This window comes from Arachis ipaensis, chromosome B01 (genome assembly GCF_000816755.2).
Source record: "Arachis ipaensis cultivar K30076 chromosome B01, Araip1.1, whole genome shotgun sequence".
Taxonomy (NCBI): Eukaryota; Viridiplantae; Streptophyta; class Magnoliopsida; order Fabales; family Fabaceae; genus Arachis; species Arachis ipaensis.
In genome coordinates this window covers 122,044,845-122,053,344 of record NC_029785.2, presented here as the reverse complement: position 1 = coordinate 122,053,344, position 8,500 = coordinate 122,044,845, and the positions used below count along the sequence as shown (strand labels likewise).

Genomic DNA, 8,500 nt, shown 5'->3' with positions numbered 1-8,500 from the left:
CTTTATTATTGCTTTTATACTAAAAAAATATCAATTTATATTATTTACATATTTTTTTACTACTAATAAATAAATAAGTATTTGCACTATTATTCTTATTGTCCTAGATAATGACTTAAATTACTTATTTTGTATGTTAAATAATATTTTATATGTTAAATTTATTAAATATTAAGATGAAAAAATTATTCAATAAATTTTATAAATAGTCATTACAGAAAAGAAAAAAAAGTATATATCATATATAATAATTCTTGATATATATAGTGTCATGTTAATATTAAGATTATCTATTTTAATTATGTGAGTGATTATTGTTATTTTTACTTTTTCGTTACATTAGAAAATAATATTTAAAACTAAAAAAGAGATAATTAACTTGAATTAAAAAATGTCTTGTAAATATTAAGTGTTATAATATTAAAAAATTTCCAGCTTTTACATATAGTAATTGTTATAATATTAAATATTATAGTATTTGCTATAACAATGACTCAAAATATTAATCCAAAATATATTTTGGCCTATTAAGACCTCAATGCAAGCAAGATCAACTAAAATTCATTGTTAGGATCTCAAATCTGACTTACGTTCATTACCTTAAATGCCCAATGCAGATAAACTCCACGTGTCCCCTCTTAAATCGGCTCAGATTAGATCTCGTTGCTAGTTAGATATGGTAATGAGTACTTAGGAGAGCGTGAGAAGTCCCATTCCCATCCCTCACTCCTATTTAAAAAATGCCCTCGTTCCTTCTCTATCATTGCAAGTTCCTATTTGATTACCCCTTAGGGAACGCAGATCTCCTCGAGTATCTACGAATATTCTTTGAAAACTTTTGAAAAAAATTAACACAAAAAGACATAATATAATAATCATAAAATAATCAATTCAATATAATTCAACACAATTTATAACATATTCAATATAAAAGATAACATTTTAAAAGGAGAAAACATAAAAACATATTCCAACATAATAACATAACATAATTTTTTGGTACGATACTGAGCGACGTAGTGACAGACTTGAGAGGCAGAGAAAGTGAGTTAGAGAGAGAGAGAGAGGATTGAGGCTGAGAATGAGTTTGGAAGAAAAAGGAAGAATTTGAATTGGAGGCAGAAATTAGGGTTACTAAATTCAAGAAATGGATTTATGTAAATATAAATTAGGATAAATTAATAATTTTATATTCTCGTATATTTAATAGGTTTTATGCGGCGGGTACTTATGTTCATGTCCCATTAGGGGTGACAAACGGGAAATCCCGCCATCTGGTGGGCTGGCCCGCCCCGCCCTGCCTAGTAAGGCAGTCCTGAATTTCTCTCTCGCCCCGCCTAATGGTATGCTGGCGAGTTGGCGGGTTCTCCTTTTTTTTTATAAACCATTAAATATTAAACAATATATATAATTTCACAACAATTTCAATAAATTTATAATTTCTAAAAATATTTAAAAAAATGATAATTTTTAAATTCACACACATTAAAGTCTTTATAATTATAAATATGTAATAAACATAATTATAAACCAAATTTATTGAAACAAAATAATAAAACCAACATTGTCACAATTTGCAAAAATTATCTCTAGAATTTATTATAATAAATAATAAAACTGTAAAAATTATGTATCTATATATTTAATCAACCTAATTAATTAGTTTGTAACTGATTTAATCTAATAATTTAAAAAAAATTGAATAACCCATTTTAGAAATATACCAATCTAAATACTATATATTGAAGATAAGAAATATATAACTAAATTATATAATACAACATTCTATTCCTAAAAATTTGTTTTATAGCAGATCTGATACTAAAATATTAATCATCATCTGTGGTATAATCTAATTTTACAATTATTTAAACGTTGTTTTTATGAAAAAATCGCATTATTTATTTTGAAAAAATATATTTACTCACTATTATAATTTAAATAGAATATGAAATATATATTAAACCAATTTCTTTTAATAATTACTCAGTCACAAATATCCATCAAGGACATGAGATTTAAGAGCATATAAAATAAATATAATACCTACAACTTTTACACTACTACGATAAAATGATTATCATAAGTCTTTTTAGCATAAATTAAACAGAATAACATATAATAATAAAAAAACAATCAAATCCAAAAAAGTTATAGAACACCTATCATACACTACGATTGTTAGTATTGAGGAAGTTTTAACCATTTATTCTTTTATTAGCTGTCTTTTTATCTACTATGCACTTTATCTACGAATATGTTAAGAACTAAACCTATGCTTCAATATTTCAAAATCCCATATATTCTTGCCAAACACAATATTATTATGTCTCTTTTCTTTATAGAAACCATTGAATGAAAGAACCGTTGGTAAAAAGATAAGGTTCTCTTATAATATATATGACTTTTTATGATAATAAAATAAAAATGAAAAGCATGAAATAATATTGTGTATATTTAAGTTAAATTTAATCTTTTTTAATAACCAGATTTGTTGTAACACCCTAACTACCAAAGCTCACGCTTCTGGCTGCGCGACTATGATAGCTCGGACATTACGACAACACTTATACTATTTAATACTAAAATATGAGCCTGTTTAAAACTTTAAACCGCAAAACCGCTCTCAAAAATACTTTTGTTCGACAAAGTACATCCATAGATACCATACAACTTACAAAAACTCATAAAGAGTACATCTGATAAACCACTATTTTATGATTTATATTGTGCTCAATTGAGTGGTTTTTATCAACTCTTTACCCACTTATTCATACTATTTGCATGATTTTACATTTGCCTTCCTAATTATGTGCTTTGATTGAAAACATGCTTCTTTGGCCTTAAGTTCCCTATGTTTAATCCTCTCTTATTACCATTAGATGCCTTGATATGTGTGTTAAGTGATTTCAGAGATTACAGGGTAGGAATGGCTCAGAGGATGGAAAGGAAGCATGCAAAAGTGGAAGGAATACAAGAAGTTGGAGAAATTGCTAAGCTGTCCAGCCTGACCTCTTCACACTCAAACGGCTATAACTTTAGCTACAAAGGTCCAAACGACGCGGTTACAGTTACGTTGGAAAGCTAACGTCCGGGGCTTCGATTTGATATATAATATGCCATAGTTTCCCTGACGCTAGGCGATGCGAACGCGTGCTCCACGCGGACGCGTCGCAGTTTCGAAAATCAGTGTGGCAGATTTCTTCTACAGCGATTTCTGGGTTGTTTCTGACCCAGTTCTCGGCCCAGAAAACACAAATTAGAGGCTATAAAGTGGGAGAATGCATCCATACATGAATAAGCTCATAATTCATAATTTTAGTTTTAGATGTAGTTTTCAGAGAGAGGTTCTCTCCTCTCTCTTAGGATTTAGGATTATGATTCCTCTTTTAGGATTTAGGATTATTTCTTCTTCATCACAGGTTCAATGTTCCTTTTATTTATTTTATCAATTTAGTTTATGAACTCTTTATGTTTAGATTGATTTTCTTTACTTAATGCAATTTGAGGTAATTCAGATTTATGATTGCTCTCTTTTATTTAAGATATAAATAATTTGAATTTTTCCCTTTTGGCTTTGGTTGAGTCATTGGAGACACTTGAGTTATCAAACTCATTGTTGACTGAAAATTGGAATTCTTCCAGAATTAATTCAAGTTCTAATAACTCTAACTTTTCCCAAGGAAAGACTAGGACTTGAGGAATCAGAATTAATTCATCCACTTAACTTACCTTCATAGTTAGATGTTAACAAAGTGGGAGAAAAATCCAATTCTCATTACAATTGATAAGGATAACCAGGATAGGACTTCCAGTTTTCATACCTTGCCAAGAGTCTATTTTATAGTTATTTATTTTATTTTTCTTATCATTCAACATACTGCTTCCTCACTTTCAAAACCCCAATTTACAAAATTCATAACCAATAATAAGAACATACTTCCCTGCAATTTCTTGAGAAGACGACCCGAGGTTTAAATACTCGGTTATCAATTTTAAAGGAGTTTGTTACTTGTGACAACCAAAACGTTTGTAAGAAAGGTTGATTGCTTGGTTTAGTAAGTATACTTGCAACGAGAGTTTACTATAACTTCTAAACCATCAATCTTCAGTTCTTCAACATCCATATATATACATATATATATAAATAACATTACAAGCATTAACCAATACAATTCCTATCCCTCTTACAGAATATATCAAGATAATGGCGATGGTACAACAAGTAATAATCTAAAGCAATACAGAGCATTTCAACAACTAAATAAACTCTTCGTGACTTCTGCGCCCATATCCTGAAAGGGGAAAAATGTAAAGGGGGTGAGAACATCATCCTCGAAAGGGTTCTCAGTAGAGGGTTTTTTGGGAATTACTGTAATAGAATATGTGAAGATAAACCGTACCAATGATTAATAACCGTCTTATACCTCTTTTCAAAAACAACGGTTTACAATAAAAGTAAAGTCGGAAAATCTTTTCTAAAAGAGGAACCGTTCAATTCTCAAAAACTCAAAAGCCTGTCAAAAAGGTTTATCTATACTAAACCAAAATAGCCTTTCATATTTTTCCAAACCAGAAACACACAAAATCGAAACCAACCATCGGTCCATCTCATTTCAACCACGACCCTAGGCCCAAACAATCCAACCATCAACCAATCACCACAATCCAACAGAGTTCCAGTTGCAAACACAGATAGGAAGTTCAAGCACAAACAAACAGTTACAGCAAGTAGAACAAATAGCAGTTAATCACAAGTAGTCACAAAGGCAAACCAAGTACAATATGCACATCCAAACAATGTCACATAGATGCATATGATGCATGCCTGTCCTAGTGGCTGATGATATCATCTGTCGATTATAGAGCTAACCTGACAAGTCCAGGTAGCTAATCATTGGACTGTCCCTCTGTCGTGCATCCCCAACTCAAGTTATACTCAACATAATCGTGATCATAATCATGATCCATATCCAACACTCTTATTGGTGTATATTCACGGGGGCGAGCTCATCCGGGGCTTTCACAGTGCCCGGCCACCCTTACGACATAGGGTCAACAAAGTATCAAGTCTCAACCTGGAGCACGTGGTGGCTAGCCACTGCTACTACCCAGGAAAACTCGTATCTCAGATAGTGGAAGTGCAAAATCACAATTATCAATATCTCAGCATATATGCATTCATTCTCAGCCATGGATCAACATCCATCTTAGTCATCCGGCTCACGGTTCAATCCAGAACCAGCCAATATTGATAATCATACACAGCCATTCCGGCTCACGGTTCAATCCAGAACCAGCCAATATTCATAATCATACACAGCCATTCCGGCTCACGGTTCAATCCAGAACCAGCCAATATTCATAATCATACACAGCCATTCCGGCCCATAATAAAACAGCACTTCCACCATTCAACATCATTAAATTCATAAAATCGGCATTTAAGCCATAAATCATTTTTCTCATTTCATTTCACTTCACTTTGAAATCAAGTTTCAACTCTTTTCAGCCTTGGCTTTAAAGATCTCATTTCTCAAACTATCTCACGCTCATAAGCCACTTTTACTCAAGAAAAATTCCCTTTTTAAAACAAGCCACTCTCGGCTTCCTCTTTCCAAAACTTCCAAAACCATGGAAAGTTAAAGATTCCTTTTGAAACATTCAAAATCACCCATCCAACAATGGGATTTTTGTAACAAAAGTTCCTCGGCAGAGTCCCAAGTCCTTAGGGGAGAATAGCATAACTCATTTTGCCAAATTCATTTAAAATCATTAAAACCTTGGCTTTTCGATTTGAGTAATAAAATAGGATCTAAGCCAAACCAAGTCACGTAATCATTTACTTCTTTCAAAGCTGTTTCCTTTACTTAGGCAAAACCAACTTCAACCCCTAGGATAAATTCTAAAGCGTTTCAACTGTTCAAAATTGTTTTAGTCTTGCAAAAATTCAGAATTCAAAGAGTACTTAAAACATTTCTCAAAACATTTCAAAATGAAACTTGTCAATAGACATTCAGGTTCTTTCAAAGTCATTGAAACTTCTTTAATTGAAACTCCCAAGTCAAATTCAAAGGCATAAACCCTTCTCACATTCAAACAGCTTTAAAACACAAGTTTCAACTAAATAACTTTCTCTTGAAAGAGATACAATACCTTTCTTAAGAAGCAAGACTAAATCACAATTTCTTCTTTACTAACTCATTTCGAAAGCATGAATCATCCTTTTCTTGATAATTCAAATAAAATAGTAGAAGTCTTTAACTCATCATTTTCCAGACAACATTTCAATAAAGACTCAGATTTTATAGAAATTTCGGCAACACCTCCCCTAAAACTTGGACTTTGCCACCCGGTTCGGGTCCCAACTAAACCATTCCACAATCCTTTTCAACAGCCCAAAATCCAAAATTAGTTCAAGGCAGGCCAAATCCAACAATCATCTCAATTCCATATTCCAAGAAAACCGTTTCAAAAATCAAATCATTATCAGCCGAATAAACTCATTTCTAAAGTTTCAAAGAAACGGTTCAGTAACAATCATTAATCAAAAACCAGATCATTTAAAGCAAGCCAGGCTAAATTCAAGAGTGTATTCTATTTTTCACATTCTTAAGAAAATCCATTCAACTCAAATCAATTTCCAATGGATTAAACTCGATCTCAAAGCTTTAAAAGAATCAACTTCAAAAGCATTTCGTTTCACAAAACCACACAACAATCCAGCCAAACAACATTCATAATTATTAGAGACAATCAAACAATACATAAGGCTGATACAATCACCAAATACATTGTCTCACATCATCAGTATCCATATGTAATAATTCAAACATATAAAATATAGTTTTCGGAAAGCGCCCCTACCTCAAAACGCAAAACCATAGTCCAAACGCCTCATAAGGTTCTTTTCGTCTCAACCCAACATCACCGACAATCAAAACCTCGGCTTTGCTTGCTCTCTCAAAAGCAGAAGCAGCTACAAGCGGCATAAGCAAACCGGATTCTAACTCCTAACACATTAATACCGCAAAGACCTTAATATACATAACAAGACATTAACGCGGAGGTTTTCGAAACGTAAAAATACTTACTGTGATACGAAAACAAAATAGTAACGGCCTCTGAACCGGTTTGGCGGTAGCCCCGGCAGCCACCTCCAGCGGCTGCGGCGACCCGACTCCGGTGACGGTGACTAAAACCAACATGCCGCGACAATAAGATTCCCATAATCTCACAAGAAATGAAAACCAAGTTTGAAACCCTTACCGGCATACTTTTCCGGCGACGACAGCAAAGTCTCAACTGGCAGAAGCTCAGCCCGAAGCTCCGGCGGCCATGGCGGCAGATTCTGACGGCACGTCAGCAAGGGCGGCGGAACCACCCACCATCATCGCGTCTCATCCTCTCCTGCTACTGACAAAGATAGCAACCACCCAGCTTCGACGACGCAAGGCAGCGTCCCTTTCCCTCTTTTCGCGCGCCAGCTTCGGTGGGTTAGCAGTGACTGAGGTGCGGCGCGGCTCTCTCTTCTCCATGGCACAGCGGCAGAAATAGAGGCAGCAGACCGGCGACTGGGTGGCGCGATGACATGGCTCCTCATGCGCGGCGATCCGGCGACGCGAAGCGACGGCGGTGGTGAAGCCCGACGCGTCGCCGCGGTTCTCCTCCCTCCCCTTGTCTTCTTCTCCTGGCGCGACACAGACTCCCTCTCCCTTCTCTGCTTCTGTTTCGGTTTCTTTCATGGGAGGAGGGGAAACCGTATGTGTGTGATGGCTGCGCAGCAGGACAGTGAAGAAGGGGGTTGGGACTGCGCAGCGTTGAAGAGGAGGAATGGAGGCTGCTGCTTGGTTCCTTTTTCCCTACTGCTGCTACGCGTGAATGGAGAAAGGGGAAGAGGTGCGTTGCTGCTGAGGCAAGGTTGAGGTGTGGCTGCTAAGGGCTAGGGGGATTAGGGTTTCATTTCCAAAACTTAGGGTTAGGGACATTTTAGTAATTTTAATGAAATTGGGGAAAATATAGTAATTAAAACCAATTTAAATCCAACACTAATTATATATAGAAAAATATTATTTGCTCATCAATTTTATAATTTATTTTCAATAAAATGTCCAAATTAATAATTAGAAGTAATATACTTAATTTTTTTATTTTCTAAAATAGCAGTATTAATATTTAAAATATTAATTACTTAGTCCAAATAATATAAAATTCTTATTATTTCATAACTATCAACTTTATACTTTAAATATAGAAAATAATCCAATAATTATAAAATTGGATAATAATCATAACTCATCTCAAATTCAATAAAACAAAACTTGTCTTAATTATCTTTAATAAAATAATTTCTGAAATTAAGGCTATAAATAACTATAGGATTTGAGACTTGATCATAATAAGACTTTTCAAAAGTTTTGAGTCTTACATTTGTCATAACGTAATTGATAAACAATGACAGTTAATACGGATTGGATATATTTTGAGTATGCTATACATT

At 34.0% G+C, this 8,500-nt stretch overlaps 1 long non-coding RNA gene across 1 annotated transcript in view; it reads right to left on the bottom strand.

Moving 5' to 3' along the window:
* LOC110262529 overlaps positions 1 to 7,907 on the bottom strand; it is a 28,824-nt gene extending 20,917 nt beyond the window's left edge. The window contains exon 1 of the long non-coding RNA XR_002347174.1: positions 7,290 to 7,907. This is a non-coding gene — a long non-coding RNA (uncharacterized LOC110262529). The remainder of the gene's footprint in view (positions 1 to 7,289) is intronic.